Raw genomic sequence first — 14,330 nt, 5'->3', positions numbered from 1 at the left:
GCCCATTGCCCCAAATCATTCTGGTCCGGTGACTGTCCTTGCAATCTTCATAAGAACAGAATTCCTCCCAATTTAGTGCACAAACTGTGTCTTTCAATGTGTGCGTGTGTGTGTGTGAGCAATAAAATTACCACCGTGGATCCGCTTTTGTCGAAACCTCGTAAGGCACTGAATTTTTCTGAGGCTATCTGTTAGCTTAAATAGTTCGCATGAAATGTGGCAACAGTGGTGCAACATTCTCGCGTGACAGTTCCACGTAAACAGGAGAGGAGGCAAAATTTGCACCATGTTGCCACATTTCATGCGAACTATTTAAGCTAACAGATAGCCTCAGAAAAATTCAGTGCCTTACGAGGTTTCGACAAAAGCGGATCCACGGTGGTAATTTTATTGCTCACACACACAAACGCACACATTGAAAGACACAGTTTGTGCACTAAATAGGGAGGAATTCTGTTCTTATGAAGATTGCAAGGACAGTCACCGGACCAGAATGATTTGGGGCAATGGGCTTGGGACCACATTTATAGGATATTGGCCACACCCGGAGTGGCCAGTGCCCTGGGGAAGGTTCTACCGGGGGGACATTAATTGAACCATACGACTTGGGGCAATATGGGAATCAAAATTCATGATTTTTGAAACTGGTAATGAAAATGACAATTTGACCGGATTGGCCACACCCGTAGTGGCCAAACCATGAATTTTGATACCCATATTGCCCTAAGTCGTATGTTTCGATTAATGTCCCCACGGTAGAACCTTCCCGAGGGCACTGGCCACTCCGGGTGTGGCCAATCCGGTCAAAATGGCCATTTTCATTACAAGTTTCAAAAACCATGAATTTTGATACCCATATTGCCCCAAGTCGTATGGTTCGATTAATGTCCCCCCCGGTAGAACCTTCCCCAGGGCAATTGCCACTCCGGGTGTGGCCAATCCGGTCAAAATGGCCATTTTCATTACAACCACTGACCACTCCAGGTGTGGCCAATCCGGTCAAAATGGCCATTTTCAATACAAGTTTCAAAAACCATGAATTTTGATACCCATATTGCCCCAAGTCGTATGGTTCGATTAATTTCCCCCCGGTAGAACCTTCCCGAGGGCACTGGCCACTCCGGGTGTGGCCAATCCGGTCAAAATGGCCATTTTCATTACAAGTTTCAAAAACCATGAATTTTGATACCCATATTGCCCCAAGTCGTATGGTTCGATTAATGTCCCCCCCGGTAGAACCTTCCCCAGGGCAATTGCCACTCCGGGTGTGGCCAATCCGGTCAAAATGGCCATTTTCATTACAACCACTGACCACTCCGGGTGTGGCCAATCCAGTCAAAATGGCCATTTTCATTACCAGTTTCAAAAACCATGAATTTTGATACTTATATTGCCCCAAGTCGTATGGTTCGATTAATGTCCCCGATTAATGTGTGGCCAATTCTGCCAAAATGGCCATTTTCATCACCAGTATCAAAAACCATGAATTTTGATACGCATATTGCCCCAAGACGTATGGTTCCGTAAATGTCCTCCCCGGTAGAACCTTCCCTGAGGGCAATGGCCACTCCGGGGGTGGCCAATCCTGCCAAAATGGCCATTTTTATCACCAGTATCAAAAACCATGAATTTTGATACGCATATTGCCCCAAGTCGTATGGTTCCGTGAATTTCCTCCCGGTAGAACCTTCCCTCAGGGCAATGGCCACTCCGGGTGTGGCCAATCCTGCCAAAATGGTCATTTTCATTATCAGTATCAAAAACCATGAATTTTGATACCCATATTGGCCAAATTTGTATGGTTCCGTAAATGTCCTCCCGGTAGAACCTTCCCTCAGGGCACTGGCCACTCCGGGTGTGGCCAATTCTGCCAAAATGGCCATTTTCATCACCAGTATCAAAAACCATGAATTTTGATACGCATATTGCCCCAAGACGTATGGTTCCGTAAATGTCCTCCCGGTAGAACCTTCTCTGAGGGCAATGGTCACTCCGGGTGTGGCCAATCCTGCCAAAATGGCCATTTTCATTACCAGTATCAAAAACCATGAATTTTGATACCCATATTGCCCAAATTTGTATGGTTCCGTAAATGTCCTCCCGGTAGAACCTTCCCTCAGGGCAATGGCCACTCCGGGTGTGGCCAATCCTGCCAAAATGGCCATTTTCATCACCAGTATCAAAAACCATGAATTTTGATACGGGACCATCCATAAACCACGTGGACACTTTAGGGGGGGGGGGGGGGGGGGTATTGCGATTGTCCACGCTCCATACAAAAAAGATTTTTTTTTGTATGGACAATTGTCCACGAAGGGGGGGGGGGGGGTACGAGATTCCCAAAAAAGTGTCCACGTGGTTTATGGATGGTCCCTACGCAGATTGCCCAAATTTGTATGGTTCCGTAAATGTCCTCCCGGTAGAACCTTCCCTCAGGGCACTGGCCACTCCGGGTGTGGCCAATTCTGCCAAAATGGCCATTTTCATCACCAGTATCAAAAACCATGAATTTTGATACGCATATTGCCCCAAGACGTATGGTTCCGTAAATGTCCTCCCGGTAGAACCTTCTCTGAGGGCAATGGTCACTCCGGGTGTGGCCAATCCTGCCAAAATGGCCATTTTCATTACCAGTATCAAAAACCATGAATTTTGATACCCATATTGCCCAAATTTGTATGGTTCCGTAAATGTCCTCCCGGTAGAACCTTCCCTCAGGGCAATGGCCACTCCGGGTGTGGCCAATCCTGCCAAAATGGCCATTTCATCACCAGTATCAAAAACCATGAATTTTGATACCCATATTGGCCAAATTTGTATGGTTCCGTAAATGTCCTCCCGGTAGAACCTTCCCTCAGGGCACTGGCCACTCCGGGTGTGGCCAATCCTGCCAAAATGGCCATTTTCATTACCAGTATCAAAAACCATGAATTTTGATACCCATATTGCCCAAATTTGTATGGTTCCGTAAATGTCCTCCCGGTAGAACCTTCCCTCAGGGCAATGGCCACTCCGGGTGTGGCCAATCCTGCCAAAATGGCCATTTCATCACCAGTATCAAAAACCATGAATTTTGATACCCATATTGCCCAAATTTGTATGGTTCCATAAATGTCCTCCCGGTAGAACCTTCCCACAGGTCACTGGCCACTCCGGGTGTGGCCGATATCCTACCAAATTGTTCCCAATAATTTTGGTATTCCGGTGACCGTTCTGGCTACCGTCAATAACTTCTTGGACCTCCTTTCAAGTTCGTGCACCACCTGCGTGTGTGTGTGTGAGCAATAAAATTCCCAACGTAAGGTCCGACCGAGTCGGGTCCGACTTTGATGAAAGTCTGATGGACACTAAATCCTCCAGAGGCTAACTTTTAGCTTAAATAGTTTTCACGGCATCTACGCAACAGAAACAGAATGTCACGCCGAGGGCTTGCGACGGTAACGCTACATTTTCGAAAAATTTTGCATTGACACCGCAGATAGAGCTTTAAGACAAAGTCCTTTGTCAAAAAACTTGATTAAATGATTCATGAAATCATTTTAAGATTTAATCAAAAACATGTGTCATTCAACAATTTTTTAACACAAAATCTTTGAAATTTCTTTCTTGTAACTGAGCAACATTTTTTACATTTATAGTCTTAAAAAAAATTCAAATGGAACATTTATTTAGGCACATTCCAATCATAATGGATTTTTGTGAAATAAAAACAACATGAGCCTGTCAGTAATGCCGTAACGTTTCGAGAAAATAAATAAAATGAATAATCATCTATATATTTTATGATTCGTCCCTTTTGGATGGAAATTTGTTTATGGATGGCTCTAGCAAAATTAAAATGAAATGTTCAATTTTGGCAACATATAATTTTTAGCTGAATTGCACAGAAAAACAAGTTGAATTTTGGAATGTTGAAAATTTGGTAGGTTGAATATTACCTCTTTATTTGTGTAATATTACATCAAAAATGTGTAAAAATGTGAACCTGATGAATATTCATCAAAAACTGATGAAAATTCATCATTTTCTGGGGTAAAATTTATCATTTATTTTGCCACAAAATCTGTCACCATTTCCTGATGAATATAACCATCATTTTTTTTCTGTGTGGGAAGGCAATATCAGTATTATCACATTAAATATATTATTATAATATTTTATTTTTGAAGGATCTGAATTAGTGTTGGCATTCTCGCACCCTCGCGAGCAAAAAAAATCATCTCTCTCGAGTCCCGAGCTGCCGAGAGCAACTCGCCAGCTGTCCGTTCTCTCCCCCGCTCGCGAACGGGCTAGCTCGCGAGAAGTTAAACGAGTTGGCAACGAAAAAAAAAACAACACAACTATTGAAGTTACACTTCTTTACCATCATGTCACTCGCGAGCGCTCGCGACGAGAGCGAGAACGCGAGAAAAAAGCGAACGCGAGCGAGGAGAGCAACGAACTACAAGTTCTCTCTCTCTCTCGCTCGCGAGTGAGAAAAGCTTTCCTTCTTCTAAATTATGTGTGTCATTGTGAAAGTCATACACCCAAAATTCAGAATCGAGATAATCGTTCTCTCAAAATTTATTGAGGGCTCAGTGCCAAAATCGAAAGAATAATGGTACCAACTCACACCATCATAACAAATGAGTTCATTCGTTAGTTGAATCAATAAATCTCCAACAAGTGTCATACATCGACTTCTGACTTCTCCATGGTCACCAAGCTGTGGTGGCCGAGGCAGCTAAGTCATTGGATTGGTTTGTCAAAGGTCTCTGGTTCGATTCCCGTTGTCGACACTTTTGGTTTTTTTGTTTGACGGATGAACTTTTTTTGCAAATGAACCTCGAGAGAATAGTTCTATCGCCCATCTCGAGCTGTGTTCTCTGCGTCCGTGAATGGTACCACTATTCTCTCGACTCGAGACCATTATTCTCTCGAACTAGCGTTGCCAGTTTTGGGTGTAGTGAGTCTTTTATTGCTAATCTGACGTGAAACTTCTTGCTTTTCTTGCCATTCTCGAACGGCTTTGACTTTTACCATGCATAAAAGAATCGACAAGTAACACTTTTCGATACAGAGGCTAATACTTTCAGCACTTGTATTGCCATGATTTGAACAGTGAATTTACTAAACATGTTTTTCCGGAATTGGGTACTAAAGCCCTGTCTCAATTTTTATATACAACGGTAACAAACACGATTTAAAACCATTTCTGATCATTTTTTTCATTTTAATGCAAAATTTTTTTTTTGGCAAGACAACATTTTTTCGATGGATCAACTATGGTCCCCTTTGAACGAGCTGTCAAGTAGGAGCTTTTCTGTCAAGAAGGACCGCGAGATTAATTTTTCAAAATTGATTTAAAAATCCATTTTAAGCTCTTTATGGTCGTTCAAAGGGTCATTGTACTCAGAAAAATAAGCTCTATCGCTGTAAACAATAATATCAGCAATCTAAGCTTCATTTTAGGACCCAATTGCAAAAATAATTGTATACAATTGGGTACTAAAGCCCTACGTAAATTTTTATGTACAACGGTAAAAAACACGATTAAACACCATTTCTGATCACTTTTTTTCATTTTAATGCGATTTTTTTTTTGACAAGACAACATTTTTTCGATGGATCAACTATGGTCCCCTTGGAACGAGCTGTCAAGTAGGAGCTTATCTGTCAAGAAGGACCGCGAAGTTAATTTTTCAAAATTGATTTAAAAATCCATTTTAAACTCTATGTGGTCGTACAAAGGGTCATTGTACTCACAAAAATAAGCTTTATCGCTGTAAACAATAATATCAGAAATCCAAGCTTCATTTTAGGACCCAATTGGTTGCAAAACTTTTTTTGTATAAATGCTCGTCTCGAGCTGAAAAATTATCGTTTTTGCAAATTGTTGCATAAAATACTATTTTGTTTCACATCAAAACATGAAGAAAAAAAATAAATTTGTATCAATATCAAAATAAGTTCCAAACCTTGGAGCAAAATAATGATAATCAAAATACTGTTGATTTTTTCTATCGATTGCAAACTATTAGACCAATGTGAACTTAAATTGAAGTTTTTTTTAAAGCTTCCAACAAATCTGGAAGCAACAAAAATTTGCATAGCTTTTTATTTAAAAAAAAGCTGTTTTTTTAATGCATTTAGATGCATTGAAGATTTTGGAATTAACTTTGTTTGGAAGGCAAATTCCACTGAGGTGCTTTAAATATAAAAAAAAAGTTTTAAAATCACTAGCCGGAAAAAAATTAAGCCTAAGACAAAATTTGTCTTTGTATTATGTTTTTGAATAGTTACAATCAAGGATAAGCAACTAAAAATGTTGCTTGGGAAATGTTTCGAGAACTTTTGATAAATTTTGCTTAACAAAATGCTAAAAATAATCATGAAATTCATATTGTGAATATATAATGATTTTTTTAATGTGTATAAAAAAACACTTTATTGCAGCTTCTGCTTCTGAAAAATATATTGATCTGGAAAATAACTTTGCTTCAAAAACAAAACAAAAAAAAAAGTATCAAAATTGTACTTTTTAAGGAACGTTTTCATAACAACTCTGATCATAATTACATTCCAACTCTCAATATTATCATTTCAGAATAATCTCAATTCATTAATCGTTAAGAATCGTTACAGAAATGCATTCAAAGAACACACCCAACACAATTCAAAGCCAATCGAGAGTGCTGAGCGGCCAATCAGACGCAAAAGGAAAAGAATTAAACCTGCTCTGACAGCAAAACAAAAACCCAAAACTAATTCTAGGCACTAACAACAACAATTTTGATGGTATCGATGTTGGTAGCGATAACATTTAGGAATGAGTAAACTCTCCAAGTAGTTGATAGAGAGAAGAGCGTGCATGTGAATCGAGAAAACAAAACAAAAACTGGACAAAAATCTGAACAAATTAATAGCAAATAAAGCAAAACAGTTTAACCAAAAACTGCAAACAATGGAACTAATTTCAACTCGCATTACATAGGTTACTAAAAATGACTGCAAACCGGTCACAAGTCGTCGATTTGCAAGCAACAGGTAAATTTCAAACACAAATCTTTCGTTAAATGTTTCGTTTTCGCAGGGCTGCAAGCCTACCGTTAGGCGCATTACAGTGACGAACTTCCGTCAACTTTTGTTGGTTTAGATTATTCCCTCTCTAAAAAACAGAACGAGAGAGGGTCAACAGTACCTCACTCTCACAAGATAAAACCGGATTGGATTGTCGGCAAACAAACAAAACTACAGATGCAACACAATAGACTCTATTTTTTACACAGCTAAGGGTGTTTATTACAAATCAGAACCGAATACACACACAACAAACCAAGAGCAACACAGAAATCGGACGGAAGTAACAAAATAACAATAGTTCCTCAATCAGAATTACAAACTAATTACAAGCAGCGTTAGGGAAGGAGGGAGAAGCCACCAAACAAAACAATAGAATTTACAAAACAAAACAAACAATGCAATAGTTATTCGTTAAAATGGAAGTTGCGCTAGCGCGAGCTGTCACGTTTGACAGCTTGCGCGCTCCCGCGCGCTTTCCACTGGTTATTATTTACATTCTCCGCGTGAACTGACAGATAATCTTAACACACACTGAAACAAACCGCAACCGCAGATTTATACAACGTTTTATACCGGTTTTTCAGCCAGCAAAAAATAAAACACAGATGACTGATTCACAATGTTTGTTTTCGTTACCGCGCAAATGTCATTGAAAAGGCAAACAAGTAAACAAACCACAATAGAGCAATAGAAAAAAAAGAGCGAGAGGGCGTAGAAGTTGTACACGTGTGCGTGTGTAGGAGAATGTTAGGTGCGCGTCAGGTTTAGGAGTAGGTTATTTTACTCTGATTACGTAAGTATATTACGATTGATGTTTTTTATACACTACAACTACCAGAGAAAGGAAGCTGATATTTAAAGGCAGGATTTACAATAGAAACGGGAAGCATTTTTTCAAACAAACATGTTGTGTTTTCGGTTCCAGTTGTCAAACCTATTTTTCGTTTTCCGTTACCTAGGTCGCCACTTTGTGATTCTTGTCGCGCGAGGCGCCACCTGTCATAATATTTACCACAGATATACAGAGCAAACACACTACCACACAAACCAGTTGACAGAAGGAGTGGGGAGGGGGAAGCCAAACCTTTCTCCAAACCAAGTGATAAACCAAACTTACCAATAGAGCCAAACCGTATATTTTTATTATTTACAGTGAAACCAGCAGGAAGGTAAACAATAACAAACACAGCATTAATCAACAGATTTTCAAAATGTCCAGGGTAAACAGACGTCAAACTAGAATGAAAACAGCTATTTTGACAGTTTTGTTTATGAATTGTCAAACGTACTGCGGTGAGTCCTAAATGGCTGTGGTGAATATCGAAACACACCTCAAACGAATGTAAACAAGCTTAACAAAACACTGTTTTGATATTTTTGATTCTTAAGCTGTCAATCTCCCGGTAATGGGATCAGAAAAAAGTTTTGAACAAAGAAATTCGCGTCAAACTTGTTTTGTCAGTGGATGTTTACATGAGGTTTATTATTTGTTTACGTATCTTCTTTGGCCTGATGTTGATGTATTTTTTTTTGCATCAACTGTCAAACGTTCATTGCTGAGTTTCAAATGTCTGTGTTGATTCAAGACACTCATCTCAAGCAAACGTCAACAAAAATGAAAAAAAAAATCGTAAAAAAACTGCCAAACGATCTGAGGTGAGTTCAAAATAGCTAAGGTGAATAAAGAAATACACCACAAGCAAGCGTTTAGTGCTTGACATTCAGCTTGACGTCTGTTTATCTGCGACAAAACTCAGTAAAATGGCGCAACCTAAAACAACACAACACATTTCGGTAACATATTTAGGCAACGAAGTTTGGAAACGTTTCGCGCAGTCAATAATTTTGTTTGCACTGTCCAAATAACTTCACCCAACTTTTCGAACGTTTTCCGCGAATTTCGTTGTTTTGGCAGTAGAATAAAATCTAGGCAGGAAAAAGCACGTTTAGAACAAAATTGTACCAATTTATGAAAAATGTGTACGAAAACAGAAAAAATATGTCGTAAAAAAGTACTTTAGTGAAGAAAATTTAGTTTGAATAACCGTCACCTTAAATTTAGTTTCACGTAGCAATTTTCACCACAAACAAAATCTACTTTTCGCCTAGTATACGACTTGAGATCTAGATGTCGCACTCCGTTCAAGCAAATGTCAAAAGTTGATCGAAATTTTGCCCCCTTGAAAAAGAAGGCAGAAAATCTCCAAAATTGAAAACAAAAAAAAACACTATCGAAACGCCATTTTACTCCAACTCTACCCGCGAAAAAACAGGAAAAATATGAAAAAATTGCAAATCGCAGTAACAACATAAAAATCGTAATGAAACAGATGTAAAAAAATCGTGTCATATTCCAAATTGGAACCTTGAAGAGTAAACGCATATAGAATAACTAAAGTAATTCTGTAAACCACATGTACAAACTAACTTAGATACAATAATACGATGAAAAGAAACACGAAAAAACCGGCGGAAGATCTTTTGAAACTCAACTTATTTTATTTTGAAATCTTGAAAACCAACAGTTTTTCGTTTCTCCCCAGAAAATCCCTTTTCGCAAAGGGCTTAGCAAACCTCAACAAATCAGCCAGCAATAGACAATCTACTTTAAGCTTGAGCATTAAAACAGGACAAATACACCCAAATTTAAAGCAGTTTTCAATAACCCCTCAAAAGAAGTCAAATTGGACAAAAAAAACTTGTTTCGTTCACTAATAAGTTGCAACCAATCAGAAAGAAAACCAACCAAGCTGCTCATCAAGAAGAGGAAGAAATAGACAACAACAAAAAACAAAAACTCACACACACGGAAAGAATAAAACAGGGTAATTTAATGAATTTCATATACATTAAAGAGAAAACAAAGAAATAAAAGAAGTAAACAATGAAGAAGACAAAGCAAATAGGATAAACAAACAAATCGCATAAATTTACTAAAACAGCAAAAAGGGTGAAAGAAAAAAACACAAACATACAGTAAACAACAAAAAAAAACAAAACAATATTTGTGAGATGTACTTTTTCGATATGTGATATCAACCCAGTGTACGCAAACACCCGTTTATGAGTTTGGTTTTGTTTGTTTCCAACAGGTGAAATTTTCGTTCTCTCCGAGCAAATTTGAGCTAGAAATTTATCACAGTGTCTGTACATAGAAAAGGACGATTTTCGGATAAGCTACGTCAGAGAAAAACCCATTTAACGAAACAAACAAAAAATGTAAAAGATTAACTTTGGCGGTAAGTGACACAAATAAACACACACTAAAATAAAACGAGTGATGTAAACGTTGAGGAAAAACTTGTGTAAAATAAAAGAAAAGGGCAAAACCATGTAAATCCAGTAAGGACTTGGACGTGACAAAAAAAACGGTAAACGCAATTTAGGCAAATGTGAAACAGAAAGGAAATTTAACTGTTATTTAGGCACAATTATTTATATAAATAAAGTAAAGCAACCGTAAAAAAAGGAAAGTAAACGAAAATCTCTAAATTCAATTTGGCTGATTCGACGAAACTAATAAATATATGTGTATTGTAAAAACAAAACAAATATTCGTGTGTTGAGCAGGAAGGGGAAAGATTTTTAGCTTAAGTTTTTCCGAGCAAAACGAGAAACACTGACTCACACACACCAACGCAAAAACAAAATTAAGCTGTATTGTTTCGAGGCGAAGACTCGTTTGATGTTTACTTTTTAGTCCCCGATTGGTTTTTGTCTCATAGAAGCAGTTCTATCAAAATTGTAACATAATTCGAGAAAAAAACAGAGGGCGAAGGAGAAATTCAGTAAAATAAACAAGAAAAGTAAGAAAAACAGACACACTGGAACGTAATTTTAATATAAAACAACAAGAAAAAAAGACAAAAACGAAAATTATAAAGTTTAAGATAAGGTGAAACTGTAAGAAAATATTTGGCACTTATTGATATTTACTGTTATATGAACAATTATGAAACTGAAATAAAACTAATTGATAAAAAAAATCATTGTGTTTTGATGTTTTGTACTTAAAAAAATTTAGAAATTTGAGAAAAAGTTCATGTATTTATGATATTTCCACAATATCAACAAACAACAAACAACAAACAACATAAAATCATAAAATCATAAAATCATAAAATCATAAAATCATAAAATCATAAAATCATAAAATCATAAAATCATAAAATCATAAAATCATAAAATCATAAAATCATAAAATCATAAAATCATAAAATCATAAAATCATAAAATCATAAAATCATAAAATCATAAAATCATAAAATCATAAAATCATAATATCATAAAATCATAAAATCATAAAATCATAAAATCATAAAATCATAAAATCATAAAATCATAAAATCATAAAATCATAAAATCATAAAATCATAAAATCATAAAATCATAAAATCATAAAATCATAAAATCATAAAATCATAAAATCATAAAATCATGAAATCATAAAATCATAAAAACTTGACCCAAAATCAGAAACGGTGACGTCCTACCCTCAAAATGCAATCAATCATTAAAAGCTTTGCCCTACATACTCACTGCAATTTACACATCCCCGTGCCTTTGATATCACAAATTTAAAATCTAATAGCTCCAAACCGTCATAAACATTACCCCCGCCGTTCAATCAATATGTTCACTTTCACCACAGCGGTCACATTTTCCCTGCTTCTGTCCAGCTGCACCGCAGTCCTGAACCCTGGCCACTGCCCGGTTCGCTTCATCGACTCGCTCGAGGAGACCAAGCTGAACCTGCGGAATGTCCTGCACCTGAACCTAACGCTCGTGCCGGTGCTCATGACGGAGCTGGAATCCGCCCACTACACGATCCCCTTCGACGGCAGGTTGCTGGATCGTCACTTTCTGTTCGGACTTTCGTACGGAGCGCGGAGTTGCGTCGGCAATCACTACCTGGGCATCAACGGCGAGGATAAGGATCCGTACGGGATGTTCCAGATCACCGGGAGTAGCATTTATGGCCGGGCCACGGTGCTTCACAACGCCACCAACGGAGATTGGTTGGTGTTTCTGTGCGAGTACGTGGGTGGAGACCGCCACGTGGCCCAATTTTTTCTCATGCAGCGGAAGGATAAAATTTCAAAAAAATCCATGAGGAAGGAAAATTTAATCCGGAAGTATGGGGAAACGCTGAAGGGGATCGGACTTGGGGTGGAGCAGGTTAAGGCGTTCGATAGCGGGGACTACAAGTACTGTGACGAGGCGCTGCAGGATCAGCTTAGTGGTTATGGGGTGACCCTGTTCTGGTTCCGGACCGTGGTGCTGGCGTTGATTGCGATAATGTTGATCATTACGATTGCCGGGTTTGCGATTCGGTTCTTTAACGCGATGACCAAGCTGAACAAGGTGAGGACCTTTTCGGCGTCTTAAGTTCCTGTTTTGTGTATTAACTCAGCAATAATTGTTCAAATTTTGAGTTTGAAGAGTGAAACACTGTAATATTTAATTTTCTTGAATAAAATTTCATGAAATAAAAAAACCCCGACCATTTGAGCAGTATGAAAACTTTAGTGTATCGATCTTTCATACCGAAACTTTCAGTTTGTTTAACGCATAGGTTGTTTCAATCCTTATTAAAGTGGGTATATATGAAAAAATAATTTCATAAAAACATTTCTTATCAAAGAAATATAATCTGACAATATCTAATATATCTTGATTACTCCCAGCATTTTTCAAGTTCAATCAATATGTGCCCTTTAACCAAGCTAGTCATATTCTTGCTATTCCTCTCCAGTTTGAGTGCAGCTCAAATTCCTGGTTTCTGTAAACCCCATTTCCTCGATTCCTTGGACCAATCCAAATCGCTTCTCCAGGACACCAAGCAGCGCAACCTGAGCCTAGTTCCGGTGCTCCTGACCGTTCCAGAATCCACGGACTACTCCCTCCCGTTCCGTGATTACGCAGGAGAACGATTCTTTTCCTTCGGGGTCACATTTGGACCGGCAAGGTGCGTCGAAAGTCACTACCTGGGAGTCGCCGGAGAGGATAAGGATCCTCACGGAATATTCAAAATTTCCGCCACCGAATCGTACGGTCGAGCCTCTGTCCACTGGAATGACACCAACGGGGATTGTTTGGTGCACCTGTGTGAAACACTAGACGGGGAAAGTCACGTGGTTCAGTTTTTCATTCTGCAGCAAAAGGAAACGCTTTCCAAGGAGTCGATCGATAAGGAAAGGCTTTTGCGAAGGTATCGGTTTCTGTTGGATCAGTTGGGCCTGAAGAGGAATCAAATGCTGGGATTTTCGGATGGGGAATTTAAATTTTGCGATGAGAATCTGCAGAAACAGATGAACAAACATGCCGGTGGAAGTGTGTTTTGGTTCTTTGTCGTCGTGTTTGCGGTTATGATCCTGTTGACTATCGTAGGGATTGTTGGAACTGCTAGTAGGTTGTACAGCGCGATTAAACGGCTTATCAAATCTTGAAACATTACATGTTCATCGTACTTTGCATTGTGTGGATAGAGGAAAAGTTTATTTGCTTCAAACATTACATAAATTAATCATGTATTAAATTAAAAATCTTTTATCGTTGTCAGCGATGGAAGAATCTTCATCAATAGCATTTCTTTTGACGCTTATCAAGAGAAAAAAAAACGAAATGGAACATGGCTTTCCTCTCTCGAGCACGAAACATCGGTAAAAGGAATCTGAAAAAATCATCACCGGTATAGAGTTATCTACGTGCGCATGTATTGCGTGTACGTACACGAAAAAGATTGAGGTTAAATTTAGTACCGGCCAGCAAAACAAATAGCGTGCTAGTGTGCGTGAGATCGGGCTTAGATAACTCTATTCAGCGGAACATCGATTTCACTACTACACTTGAGCAATTCTCTACGAAATCGGCCGATTTCGACCATTTTTATTTTTTGTATTTATTTGACCATTTTTATTTTTTGCTATTTTGTGTCATTGGTTCACCCATACAAGTCTCCATACAATTTTGGCAGCTGCCCATACAAAAATGGTACGTAAATATTCAAACAGCTGTAACTTTTGAGTGAATTTTCTGATCAATTTGGTGTCTTCGGCAAAGTTGTAGATATTCTTGAGGACTATTGAGAAAAAAATAGAAACACGGAAATTTTATCTTTGCCGATATTTTTATTAACATTTTTTTTCATAAAAACTCAATCTCCCAAAATACGTATTTTTGATTTTCGAGATTTTTTGATATGTTTTAAAGGGTTACATACATGTATATTGGCAAAAAAATCAGATGTTAGTATGAGCACACATTTC

This window comes from Culex pipiens, chromosome 2 (genome assembly GCF_016801865.2).
Source record: "Culex pipiens pallens isolate TS chromosome 2, TS_CPP_V2, whole genome shotgun sequence".
Taxonomy (NCBI): domain Eukaryota; kingdom Metazoa; phylum Arthropoda; class Insecta; order Diptera; family Culicidae; genus Culex; species Culex pipiens.
This window is presented reverse-complemented; position numbering follows the sequence as displayed.